Consider the following 12,848-nt stretch of genomic DNA (forward strand, 5'->3'; position numbering starts at 1 on the left):
ATTGCAAATATTCCCTCATCATTCTTTCTATCTCTCTAACAATTCCAGGTGACCAATACATTGATTTCACTCTTCTCTTAGTTCTAACCACCTTAAAATGTCCCTCATGGCATAAAACCAAAATTCTCTTCTTTAAGCTCACTGGTGGAACATCAAAATCTGACTCCACTGCCAATTAATTTCTGACTTCCCAGAACGGTGTTAACTCCTCAGGACACCTCTTTTTGTCCTCCCATTCCTCCTGGATGCACTGCTTCTCCTTGCTCAAATTTACATCAACAATGTAAGCCTTCCTCCAATCCTCCTTGCCAATGGAATTAATTTCAACATTTTCCTTGTATGCAACCTGGAAGTCCTCCCACTCATTGTGTAGCAATTCTTTTATGGGTAGCAGTGCGTAACTAAATCCATCCGCCAACCTATTTTGCCCACCCAGAACATCCTTAACCTGGTAGTTGAAGTTCTGCAATCCCATGGAAAACCTTGTAATTCTAGCAGACTCCTTAAGGAACCCCTCTGTGGTCAACAATTTCATCAAAGGTTTATGGTCCATTCTTGCATCAAATAATGTGCCCCACAAATTCGATTTCAAATGTTTCATACTCCATACACAAGCCAAGGTTTCCATCGCAATCACCGAATATGCCTCCTCCACAGGTGTTAAACTTCAGGAGGCAAATTCAATGACCCATTCCTTTCCACAACCATCCCTTTTTGTAAGCACTGCACTCAAGAATTTCTTGCTCACATCCACAGTTAACATACAGTGAAGCAACAGATCAAACTTATGAATTGGTGCAGCACTGCATAATTTCTTTTTTGTACTCTCAAACTGCTCCTCACATTCCACATCCTACACAAACTTATTCTTGCTTTGCAACAATTGCCTTTAGGTATGCGTTTTTTCAGAGAAACTCCTTACAAACTCCGTACAAGTACTACTCCTTATGACCCAAAAATAAGTGTAGTTCATCCTTATTCACAGGTGTGAGAGATTTCCTTAGTGCCAACATCTTCTCATTTGTGGTAAGATGCCATTGCCACTAAAGACATGACCTAGATATGCCACTTGATCTTTTGCAAATTTACATATCCCAAATTCCGCTGTCAACCCTTCCAACTTCAACTTTTCCATGACACATTCCAGCCACGCTTCAAGATCCTGAAGATTCTTTCCCATAATTAGGACATCATCTTGGAAATACAAGACACCTTCTATTCCTTTTAAAATCTTCCCCATTAGTCTCTGAAAAACTGACACAGCTGAGAGCAGCTCAAAAGGCATTCTGATAACCTGGAAACATCCATAAGGGGTAACAAATATTTTTGATCTTCCTGCTCTCCTCATGTAATGGCATCTGGTGGTATGCTGATGCCAGATCCACTTTCAAAACTCGCTTCATATTCTTCGTTTTTGACAACAATTCACACATTTTAGGCAAAGAGTATTTGTCGATTTGAATTTGCTTGCTAACCCCTCTAAGGTGAATACATAGACCAATTTTGACATTGGATTTCCGAGCTACAATCACCAGAGACATCCACTCTGGGGGCTCTATGCTTTCCACAATGCCCGCTTTCTCTAGTCTCAGTAGCTCTCTTTCCAATTCGTCTTGGACCACTAATGGCACCAGTCTTGATTTATAACTCACATGAACTGCATTTTCTTTGAGAATTATATTATATTTGAACCCTTTTACTGTGCCCACTTGCCCAGAAAACACTTCCGTAAAATCTTTGCACGCTCTTTTACCCACACAGATTGATTGTCCCCCAGTAACAAAACTTGCTCCTTGCTGTTAAGGTCAAGAACTATTTCTCCATCCCAACACACCTGGACCATATTCTGCAACATACAGTTCACCCCTTGCATATCGTCCCTTAAATCTGAATGACATATCTCTAAATCCCAGCTTAGGTATGACCTTTTGTGTGAAACTCTCTGGATGTATATCTGAATCCTTTAAATATTTTCCAATGTAATTTTCATACTAACTTTTCCACATATCGCAGTTAATGATTGTGTAGCGTGTTCCTGAATCTGCCACCAATATCGCTGGAATGCCTGCCACTTCCACTTCACACTTAGGATTATTTCAAGAACCTGTTTTCACATTCAATGTGGTGGTGTTAACAACTAGACTACAATCGTCCCCACCCAATTGATTTTCATCCGACGTAGACTCTTTCTGGGACTCTGACGCACACTGAACTTTTCCCCTTCTATCTCTATTCCTGCAAGATCTAGCATAATGACCTAACATACCACAAAAAAGCCAAAGCCATGCATCTATAACTGTTAGCTCCCGACTGCCACACCAGTAGCATGTCACTGTTTCTTGAGCTTCATCCTTACTCAGGTTCTTTGCATAAGAATCAACTACTTTGGATTATTTCCAGAAGCCTTTCTTACCCTCTGAGTACTTTTTGACTGTTTTACACTTTTTTCCACTAATTGCATACACTTCCTTGATCTCTTTATTATCCTATAGGGTTGCTTTATTACTGCTATTTGATATTTCTGCTTTTCTCACCACTGCCAACCAGGGCCGGACTGGGAACCAAAACCGTTCCTGGCAAACTGCTCGGCCAGTAGGGGGTAGGGGGTGGTGTGGCCGAGCTGTTTGCAAATGCCGGATTCAGTTGATTTTGTTACAGGGGGCCAATATTTCCAGCTCCTTGCCCAAAACCAGTCCCCACCCTGGCAGCCCACCAGGGAAACACCCGGTGCCTGCTACGGCCAGTCCGGCCCTGCCGCCAACACATCGTTTAGGGTTGCATAGCTACTAGCCCACATTCTCTCCTAAACTCTTTTGTTATTTGTATGCATGAAAATTTAGCCCCTTAATAATTCCTCCTGTATCTAACCAAACTTGCAAGGAATTGCCAACTCCTTAAGTGCTGACACATAAGCATCTATTGTCTTCTTCTGCTCCTGTCTACGGTGAAAAATATGTACCTATCAATTTCTTATCAAATAATCGGTGAATAATACTTTTCCGAATCACCAAAAGCATTTGCATATACATCATCCTCATCAGCTCTACGCTTACTTCTTTTCCATCTGGTTATACTGCCTGATGTCATCAGACCCAAGGTGTGCAACAAAATAACTTTCTAAGTTTCCAGTGTTAGTGTTTCATTATCTATAGTACATATGTTATTGAAAAATTAATCTTTCCACTCTTGCCATTTCATACGAGATTCCACTGGTTCTGGCAAAAATGGAATCAGTGGGGTCAAAGTGAACATCTGCACCACACACATGGCCAAATATTCTACTCAATCTCTATGTAAATAACTCACAAGAACAATACTGTGCCAAAGAGAAATTTCACTAATTATAACTTCCTCACTAATGTGTGTAATGCTACAGTAATATAGTAGAGGGAAAGAAGTCAAACAAAGTGCAACCAAAATGCACCCAGAAATGTCACTTATCGCCCTTGAAGATACAAATGCTAGAGTTTATTTTGCCCCATAGTATGGTGAAAATATCACCCCTGTGAATTAAGCATTAAAAAAACGTTTTTATTGTCAAACTAAAAGTACTTACTGGTGCATGTATCACCATTTTTCACCTGTTTATAATATCTGTGGTGTGCTCACCATCGTTGATAACGCACAAAACGAAATGCCAAAATATCCTCCAGGTGTGCGTATCCCCATTGGTGGTAGTGAATCCCAAAAGCACTTAACTAAGTTATGCCGCGTACTCCAACCACTGTGGCCTTTCCTCGCCGAATATTGCTTTCCGAAGAAAAACCCAAACTGCCAAACATTTAATAGCCGCCTCAAACTTGTACCACTCCAACGCCGTATTGAATCTAGAATCTAAATACAGTATTTGGAAAGTGTGAACTACTCACCCTAAGGTTCTCAAGGCACTGGGGGCTATTGGGGAGATTAGGTGAGCTATTTCCTAGAGAGTCATGGTGCTGAACTGAGCTGCCGCCGGTGACCGAACTGTGAGCTCGGTGCTCCGAGGCAGTCCCCCCGGCCGCTGCGCCACACCCCTCCCTCCATTCACAATAGAAATCCATTATATCAGTGGTTCCCAATCTGTGCGCCATGGCACCCTGGTGCACCATCAAAACTACCCAGGGGCACCGTGAACACAGTTTGGGAACCACTGTCAAGGCCTTTGACCTTCTTCAGAACTGCACAGCTCCGCTACCACAGCTGCGAGAGATAATGACTTAACTGATAAGATAAGAGAAACAACAGAAACACCCAAGAAGTAACTTTTCAATGCAACCCCAAAATGCACACCACAAGCTGCAAAGAGTTATTACTACAAGGGAAAACAATCAAAGCTGAACACACAAAGGCAGATGATGAGTCCTAACACTGCCACCTTCACCCCTGAGAAGGCAGGAACATTTGGAAACCCTCTGTTCATCCTTCTGCATTCTTTTTCTCTCTCCACGAGCAAGGGGCTCAATAGGTCGGACTGCCTGAGACATGCATCTTGCAGCCAAAAAAGTGTTACGATGCAGACTTTTTCCCCCCCAATTCTTTTAATAGCTTCTTTGGTGCAACAATTGTTTTGAACCAATATTTGCACTATTTCTTCCCAAGAGGTACGTTGTTTTTCCCCTACAGACCTGTCATAAACACGTTATTTCAAAAACAATACCAGTTTGTAGGTATGTTTTTGGCAGCGCCCTAGCTTTCTGTCACAATCCTGATACCAGGTATGTCAAGTTGCTGCTGCAGCCAAGCAATTTTGTCGTGTATTTCTATAGGTTCTGATTCGATCCCCCTATTCCTGACCCTATTCTGGTTAAACTTACTAGCTAGTTAACTAACAGTCAGCCCATGAGGCAAGAAATCCCCCATGATGCAGACACCGTTATCTGACGCAGTCACACTACGGCACAGGAACGTGTTATCTGATTAGGTCATAACGCTTGAGATCTAATTAGACAAGCGACATTCCTCCAGCCCCTGATAAGGCATACGACGTTCTCATAACAAATCAAACCTATGACAACCTGGATAATCCGTGCGGCCATTGTTTTGATTTCACAGAGAACTTTAGTAAAGAATGTGCTAACGAGCAAGTCGTATGACATCTTTATTGACGTACCTATGTCCATCCTTACGTCAATCCCGGCACCTTTAAGGTATAAATATTGCCGACCTTGCCCTATGCAAACACACGCGTGGTGACAAGACGGAGCAGCCATACTTGCCGAAGCCGAGAGCAGAAGCAGACCCCGCAGGCAGCAGCCCCGCCTTCCTGACGCGCTGAGAGACGCGCTGCTATCTCAAGCCGAGAGACCCAGCACCGGCGCTTCTGGGCAGCCCTCGCAGGCAGCCTGGAATATCGAGAGCAGAGAAAGAGATACCATTCCTCATTCATCCTAAATTCCAGGTACAGAACTGAATAACCCCTCCTAGAGAATTCTTTAGTTATTCACTTGGCAAAAACAAACTTAAACTAAACTGTAACTTTCTATTCCCGCCCACGCATTAGACTTAGGTCAGGTACACGGGGTAGGCGTATTTAGAAACACCAGTTGAGTACGTTTAGTCAAATGTATATGTGTATGTAAATATATTTTAATCATTTTAAACATCATATGGCTCAGAAACCATATCAATGTTTTTACAGTATTATTTTATACTATTGCTTCTAATGTATGCACTTTACTTAACTATAAGTATTGCAATAATATCGATCCATTTCTCTTGTACGAGAAAAGAGACTGATCAATAAATAACATCTTTTATTGAACACGCCCGTCTCTTCCTTTTCTCTACATTCTGATGAGACTAAGAATGCACGTACTGACTGAGTAAAATAATTGCCTTGTGCTCACACGACTCTCGAGATTGACTCTTGATTAGGGGAGAGCAAAGTTGTCATGTTCTATGGTTGTCAGAAACTAAATCCCTTCTTGTCTAATCAGGGGAGTTAATCCTTCCTTGAACATTCGAGAAAGTTTCTAGCGAACTCTGAGCTTAGCTGGCAAACCCAAAAATTAAGTCTAGTATCGACAGTAGTAGACCTAGTTAACGTCTGGCCTAGGCCTTTACTGCTGTAGGCACTATTCCAATGCGCAGAGCCTATTGGGAAAATAGGAGCTACACTACATGGCGCCCAACGCGTTTGGAAAGGGCGATAAAACTAACGTAAGACATTTAGAGTAACTCAGTCGTGCTTTCTCACTCAGACCCCTTTTCCCAAATACTCCAAAGACGTCTGGAGTGGGTGAAAGGTTATTATATCCTCCAAAACCTCGCAGGAGGGAACTCCTATGTATGGTTCTTGGTCTAGTCAACGTTGAAGGATAAAACAGTTCCAAAATATTGTGCATCTAATCTCTGTTTCCATAAAGAAACCTGATCTGCAAACAAAAATAATACCATCCTGTCAGTAAAATGGGAGACAGCGATGGAGAAAGAGAGGCAATTAGATTAGCTACTGAAATAGCAGATGCTGATGCTACCATGCAAGCAGCAGACGCGGATATAATACTTATTCCGGTCATTAAAAGGAGATCTATAACCTTAAAACTTATAGAAAATGGACTGACACCTAGAGGTGGCACAGTCATATTCGTAATTGAGGCACACGAATATCGGCAGACAGAGGTATACTATACATGGATACATTTTCCAGCAGCAAATGCTGTAACAAAGTACTTCCACTATTACAAAGTAGAGGAACCTCCTGAAACGTACACTCCTTTCGAGGAGGTGGAAGTACCACTCAAATTCCAAGAGCATTTGCTCTTATTTGATGGCGCCCTAATACATAACAATCACATTACAAGGCTCGGTCCTTTAGGAAGACCAGGAGCAACGTGGCCGGTCCTAGCCGGATACACACCACATCCAGACATCGAAAGAATGCCTGCAGCAGAGCTATTAATACAGCTAAAACAACTACTAAAAATTCATAGACAATTAGTTCAGTATGTAATGCGGACTTCAACAATTCAGCCAGCGATTAAAATTCCACAGCTGACCCCTCACCAGGGGAACACAAATAAAATCACACCACAGAACATCCAATCCTGCCTAGGTAAAGTTCCAGCTAAACGGGAACAAATACCATTCTGGTTGGCACAGAAAATTACCCAAATAGAGGCGGTGTTTCCTGACACCACCCCATTAGAAAAACACAGGATTCTGACTATATGTCTCCCAATGGGAATCGCACCACACATTGAGGACTGTGACACTTGGGGTACAGTCTTTGCTTCCATCTATACAAAAACGCACGGTGTTCCATCCATTTCGGTGATACCAGATGTGCTAAAACAAATTCAAGATGAATACGGTCCAGAACCTGCTTTAACTCTCGGTATGAAATTACTGAAAGACTTCAAGCAGGTCTCGGCTATATTACTAGCCAACATAAAGGGTGAAGCAGCAAACGTGGCGATCCGCCAGAGGTTAAAAGAGACAGATATAGCAGACCAACCAGCTGAAATTGCCAGAATCATAGAAAAATCCTATGAAGAACTAGGCAGAGATAGTCTAGGTGGAATACCAGTAAAACCGCAACTGACTACAAGTCCAGAAAAAATATTTTTTAATAATAATTCACCAAAAAAGAACTGGGATGGAAATAAACAATCCAATCCTAAAGAAAAGAAATTCCAGTCCAGAGGAAGGTCTCCTAGGCGAAGAGAGAAATCTCCGAACCCGAGACAAAGGTCACCTCAGAGTGAACCCTCTGGGAATAGATATAACCTTAGAAATAGGGATAATATTAAAAAACCTGATAGATATCAAGACATTGATACACGTCCCTCTCAATCTTTTCAGAATTCCTCGCAGAAATCGGAAAGAAGAGGACGATCAGAAGAGCACGCCAAGTCCAAAGACAAGGAACCTGCTCAACTGAAAAAGAAATCACAATTTCCAAAAAAGAAGGTAGCCAGTATCAAGGTAGTTAACAATGCCGAGAATACTGAGGACACAACTGAAAAACGGAGAATGGGCTCAGACAATGCTAGACAGCGCAGCAGAGGTGAGCATAGCTCGCAAAGTCCTTATGAATCATCTGGAGACAGTGGACACGAATGAATACCTTCAAGTGGAAACTGCAGATACCAGAGTTAGCAAGCCCCACAAAATATACGAGATAACATTACGTATAGAGGGAGATAAGACTAGGAAAATAAGGGGACTATTTTGGGATAACCTATCCAAGGGCTATGACATCCTTCTAGCTGAAAAAGACTGGCCACCAGAGTTTGTCAGGGAGTGCCCTCATGGCGAAGAAGTAATTATGCCTGCCTTCTCGAATCAAATACCGATTCATAAAAAATATACACTTGCTAGAAAGTGGGCAGTGGCCTTAGCACCTGCTTTATATAAAAATCATGTAGGATGGGATGAGGATTCTCCTCCTCACAAAGTCCAGTTAAAATCACAACCTACTGCACAAAGGCAGTACCCAATTAAGCAAGAAGCTAAAAAACAAGTAAATGAAATACTAGATCAGCTAGAATACCAAGGGGTGATTGAAACTTGCACCTCACAAATGAACAATCCTTTATTTCCGGTCTCCAAACCAGACAATTCGTACCGTCTAGTTTTGGATTACCGACACCTTAACACATGTTGCAAAACTTTTGCAGTGCAAAACTCACACAGTGCTGCACTAATGAATAACATAGTGCGCAAAAAATACAAAACAACCTTGGACATCTCCAACGGATTCTTTTGTCAAAACATAGCACCAGAGAGCAGATATTTAACTGCATTCTCAGTAAATGGCACTCAAAAACAATTCTGTCGGTTAGCCCAGGGGTACAAGAACAGCCCGGGGGTATTCTCAGCGAGAGTAACAGAATTACTACAACTATATGATGATGAAGCATTATCTTATGTCGATGACATTTACTTAACAGATGATGACTTGGAAACTCACTTGAAAAGAGTGAACACCATAATACTTGGTTTCGCTGCAGAGGGTTACAAATTCAACTTCAAAAAGTCCAGAATTGCCCATCTGACGGTCCTATTCTTAGGATATGAGTTATCAAGTGAAGGCAAAAGCCTGGCAGACAATTTCCTAGAGAAATGTGCCGTAATCCAAGCTCCTAAAACACTAAAAAACCTACAGTCAATTCTAGGCTTCCTAAATTTCGGAAGAACTTACATTGCAAATTACGCAGAAAGGGTCAAACCCCTTTACGATCTAATTAAACCAGACTTTAAAAGATCCAGTTGGACTCAAGCACACACAGAAATTTTGAGATCCTTACAAACAGACATGCTAATTAAAACAAAATTAGAAACCCGTGATAATACACGCAACCTTGTGATCCGAGTCATCCCAGGGAAATACGGATTCACATACCTAACCTCTAATGAGGGAGATAAGGTACCAATTGCATTCAAATCACATTTGTACACAAAAGCTGAACAGAGATTCAACAACAAAGGAAAAATTGTTCAAGCAGTTCAAACCGCAATAGCTAGAGAAAAAGACATAGCTGACGGTAGACATATCACAGTCAGAACAGCAGAATCAGCCTTTGAGGCATTAACAACACCGTGTAATTTACCAACAACAACATTGGATCCAGAATGGTTACAATGGGTAAATTCAATCACAACGGACAAAGTATATTACTTCTTTGATCCAGAACTAGAAGAATTAAAAAATCTAAAATATGAAAAAACGTATCCTCTGCCAATCGACATTCTGCCTCTACGACATTACGCCTGTGTAATCTATACAGACGGACATGCTCAACCCTCCGTTTGGGGAGAACATGCATACAATCCCACATGTGAGATTACAAAAGAAGTGTGGCACGGAGGTAAACTAAGACCTCTATTAACAAAATCACACTCAGTAGAAACTAATTCAGAACTACAAACTGAAATATTAGCTTTGAAAATGGCGCTAGATAATGCGGATCGCGAATTCCCGACGCTTATAGTGTCAGATTCATATTTCTGCGTCAAAGCATATAACAAGGATTTGCAGACCTGGATTCAGAACGATTACAAAGATGACACGGATGCACCAATAAAGCAGAGACTGCTCTGGGAACAGGTAGCTCTTTTGAAAAAAGAACTACCAAAGACTCACGTGACACACTCACTGAGTCACCAGCGTGATGGCGTTCACGTTGTAGGGAATTCATTGGCTGAAACAGCCGCAGCGGCAGCCAGTAAACCGGCTCCCGTAGATCGAAAAAAGCGTACATTAAAATACATTGACGGCGAAACATTGCTGGCAGTAAAAACGTCATCAAAAGGCGACTGCTCGGCGTTACCGATCAACTATCCACTCAATTACACATACATCATAGATGCAAACTCCATTCCTTTTGCTCGAATCCCTGGAGTGGGGGATAGAGTGATTCCAAACATGGACAGGAGAAACTTGTTAATCGCAGACACACACATGGGCGAGGGTCTCAGACACCTTAAATTAAAGGATTCTCTGGAAGAATTACAATCACGGTACTGGTGGCCAGGCATGAGCCTGCACTACACCATGTTTGTAAAAAACTGCCCAAACTGCAACAGAGATCGCAGTGGGGAGAGAAGCAGTTTAATACCTCGTCGTATCAAGGCAGATAACATCGCCACTAAAAAGAATGGCTTGCGATTAACATATACAGGCTAGTTCCCACTTATAATGTAGATCCACAACACTCGGCTGACGTCCGGACTGTTATACAAGATTTGCGAGTCTAAATGGCATATACGCTAAGAGCATGCTACGTTCGACCAATTTTTTTTCCTTTTCTCAGGCAATCCAGCCTGGGGGGGGAAAGAATGGCCAAATGAGCACAGCCCAGCGGGAATCTTCTCACTTCCTTCCTGAGGGTATGGGATGGTGTAAAGAAAAAACCAAGACAGAAAGCAATCTATAATAGAAAGGATATTAGGTTCGGGAGCTGGGTGGGTCAAACATCTAATAAGTGTCCAACGTAGTCTTAATAACTTGCCAAGAAATTCTCTGAAGGGATTCAGTCCGTACGAATTATTATTCGGAACTAGGATGTTGATCTCTGACCTTGATAGTCAGACTTCAGTGGTAACAGAAAAAAGCTTTGATGTCAAAGACCGTTTGGCTATTTTGCAGGACTTAAACAAAACAAGAAAAGACCTGAGCAACATACAGTTGAAAGAACAGCCAACGACCACTGAAGAATCACCACCTGTCCCAGCAAGACCTGTCTGGATTCCAAAAGTCGGGGATCTAGTCAGGGAGAAGATCGCGGTAAAGAAGGAATTTGGGCCTTCTTACAGAAAAGCAGTTCCTGTATTGTCTGTCAACGGGACAAGATCAGTTGTACTACCGCCACTTGCTGGAAAAAAGGAGAACCGAGTTGTATCCATCGACCTGGTAAAACCACAACATGTGGCCGATAACAAACAGTAGGCCAAGTGGACTCCCAATAAGTAGCAGAACACCAAGGTTTGCTACCAGTACAGAGGTCCTATCAAAGAGGCTCATCACATTCGAAACGCCTACGGAAGAACAACAAGGACTATGCAACAATGCAATAGAACTTAGACCTCTGAAAACCCAAATAAAGACATTTAGCAGAGACACACCAATCTATACAGAAGTACCAAGTGAAAATGCGAGAAACAAAAATCCTGAACCAATTGGAACAATTGACAGAACTGCATCCGGTTACTTCATCAACTTCGATGATTCCTCTGACGGCTTCAGCGAACAAAAGACACAGCCATCATCAAAATCCTTTAAAGACAAAGCTAAGGAACTTTTGAAACAACTGAAAGAAACATATCTAGTTTCTCCATGGATTGAATTTTGGGTGGGTTTTGGTGCATTTATCCTCATACTTTGGCTCATCATGGTATTTACCTTGGGACGCTTCATTGAGGGAAAATATGCTAAAATGGACACAGCAAGTCAGAACATCAACTTGGTCCTCAAACCACACACATCTTCACACGTCGAGAAAAGAGAACTTTCTTCAGAACTTTCTTCAGCCAACTTCACAGCAATTCCAATATCTGGTGGGGTAGCCTGGGACAACACTGACTATGAAATTTATGGTCCGGTCGAGATCCTGAAATATCCACACCAAATCAAGATCTCCTTGAGTGACTTTGCAAAACCAAACTCATTTGCTGATGATTGGGACTTTGAAAGTATAAACAATATGATGTCTGACTTAGTAATGTCTGCTAAATTTACAAAACATGATTATTTGCAGGGTTCTACAAATTATGACAGCATGTACTGCTATAACCATTATGGTAACCATTTCTTGCATAAATCTGCACAACCTAGAAATGTTTTAAATTTTAATCAATGGGAACATTGTGCTACACCTCCAAAAGGGAGCTCTAGAACCGTGTATGGCAAATATTCATATTTTTCAGGTTTTAACATAACTAATGCTGAAACATTTTATTACAAATTGTCAAACAAGACAGGGATGAAAACCATGATAACCAACACAAAATTGATATATTCAGATTCTTTCTTTGAAAAAATGAATACTTTTGGATTTGATTATTGGGACAAACATGTTGATTTGAAAAGTGTTTGGGGCACAAAAGAATGGCAAGTACAGGGTTTAGAAGCTTTGTTTAGAGCCTGCATGATCCCAGAACAAATGATATTTTTAAATGACACCGTTCAACAAACCACCTGTCTTGGCTTAGCCAAAATCAAAGATTTAAATAACCTGTCTATTCCAAAGCCAACAATGTTTAGCAATAACTCTGAAACAGATGAAGAAATAGACATAAACCATATACTTAACCAAAACAGAACACATCCTGATTGGAAACAATGGTTGATCTGGCCCACAGATACAAATAACTGTCAAGATAGATTCCTGAATAAAACACAGGGTTTCAAAATGACCAGGCCA

Source organism: Lissotriton helveticus, chromosome 5_1 (genome assembly GCF_964261635.1).
Source record: "Lissotriton helveticus chromosome 5_1, aLisHel1.1, whole genome shotgun sequence".
Lineage (NCBI taxonomy): Eukaryota > Metazoa > Chordata > Amphibia > Caudata > Salamandridae > Lissotriton > Lissotriton helveticus.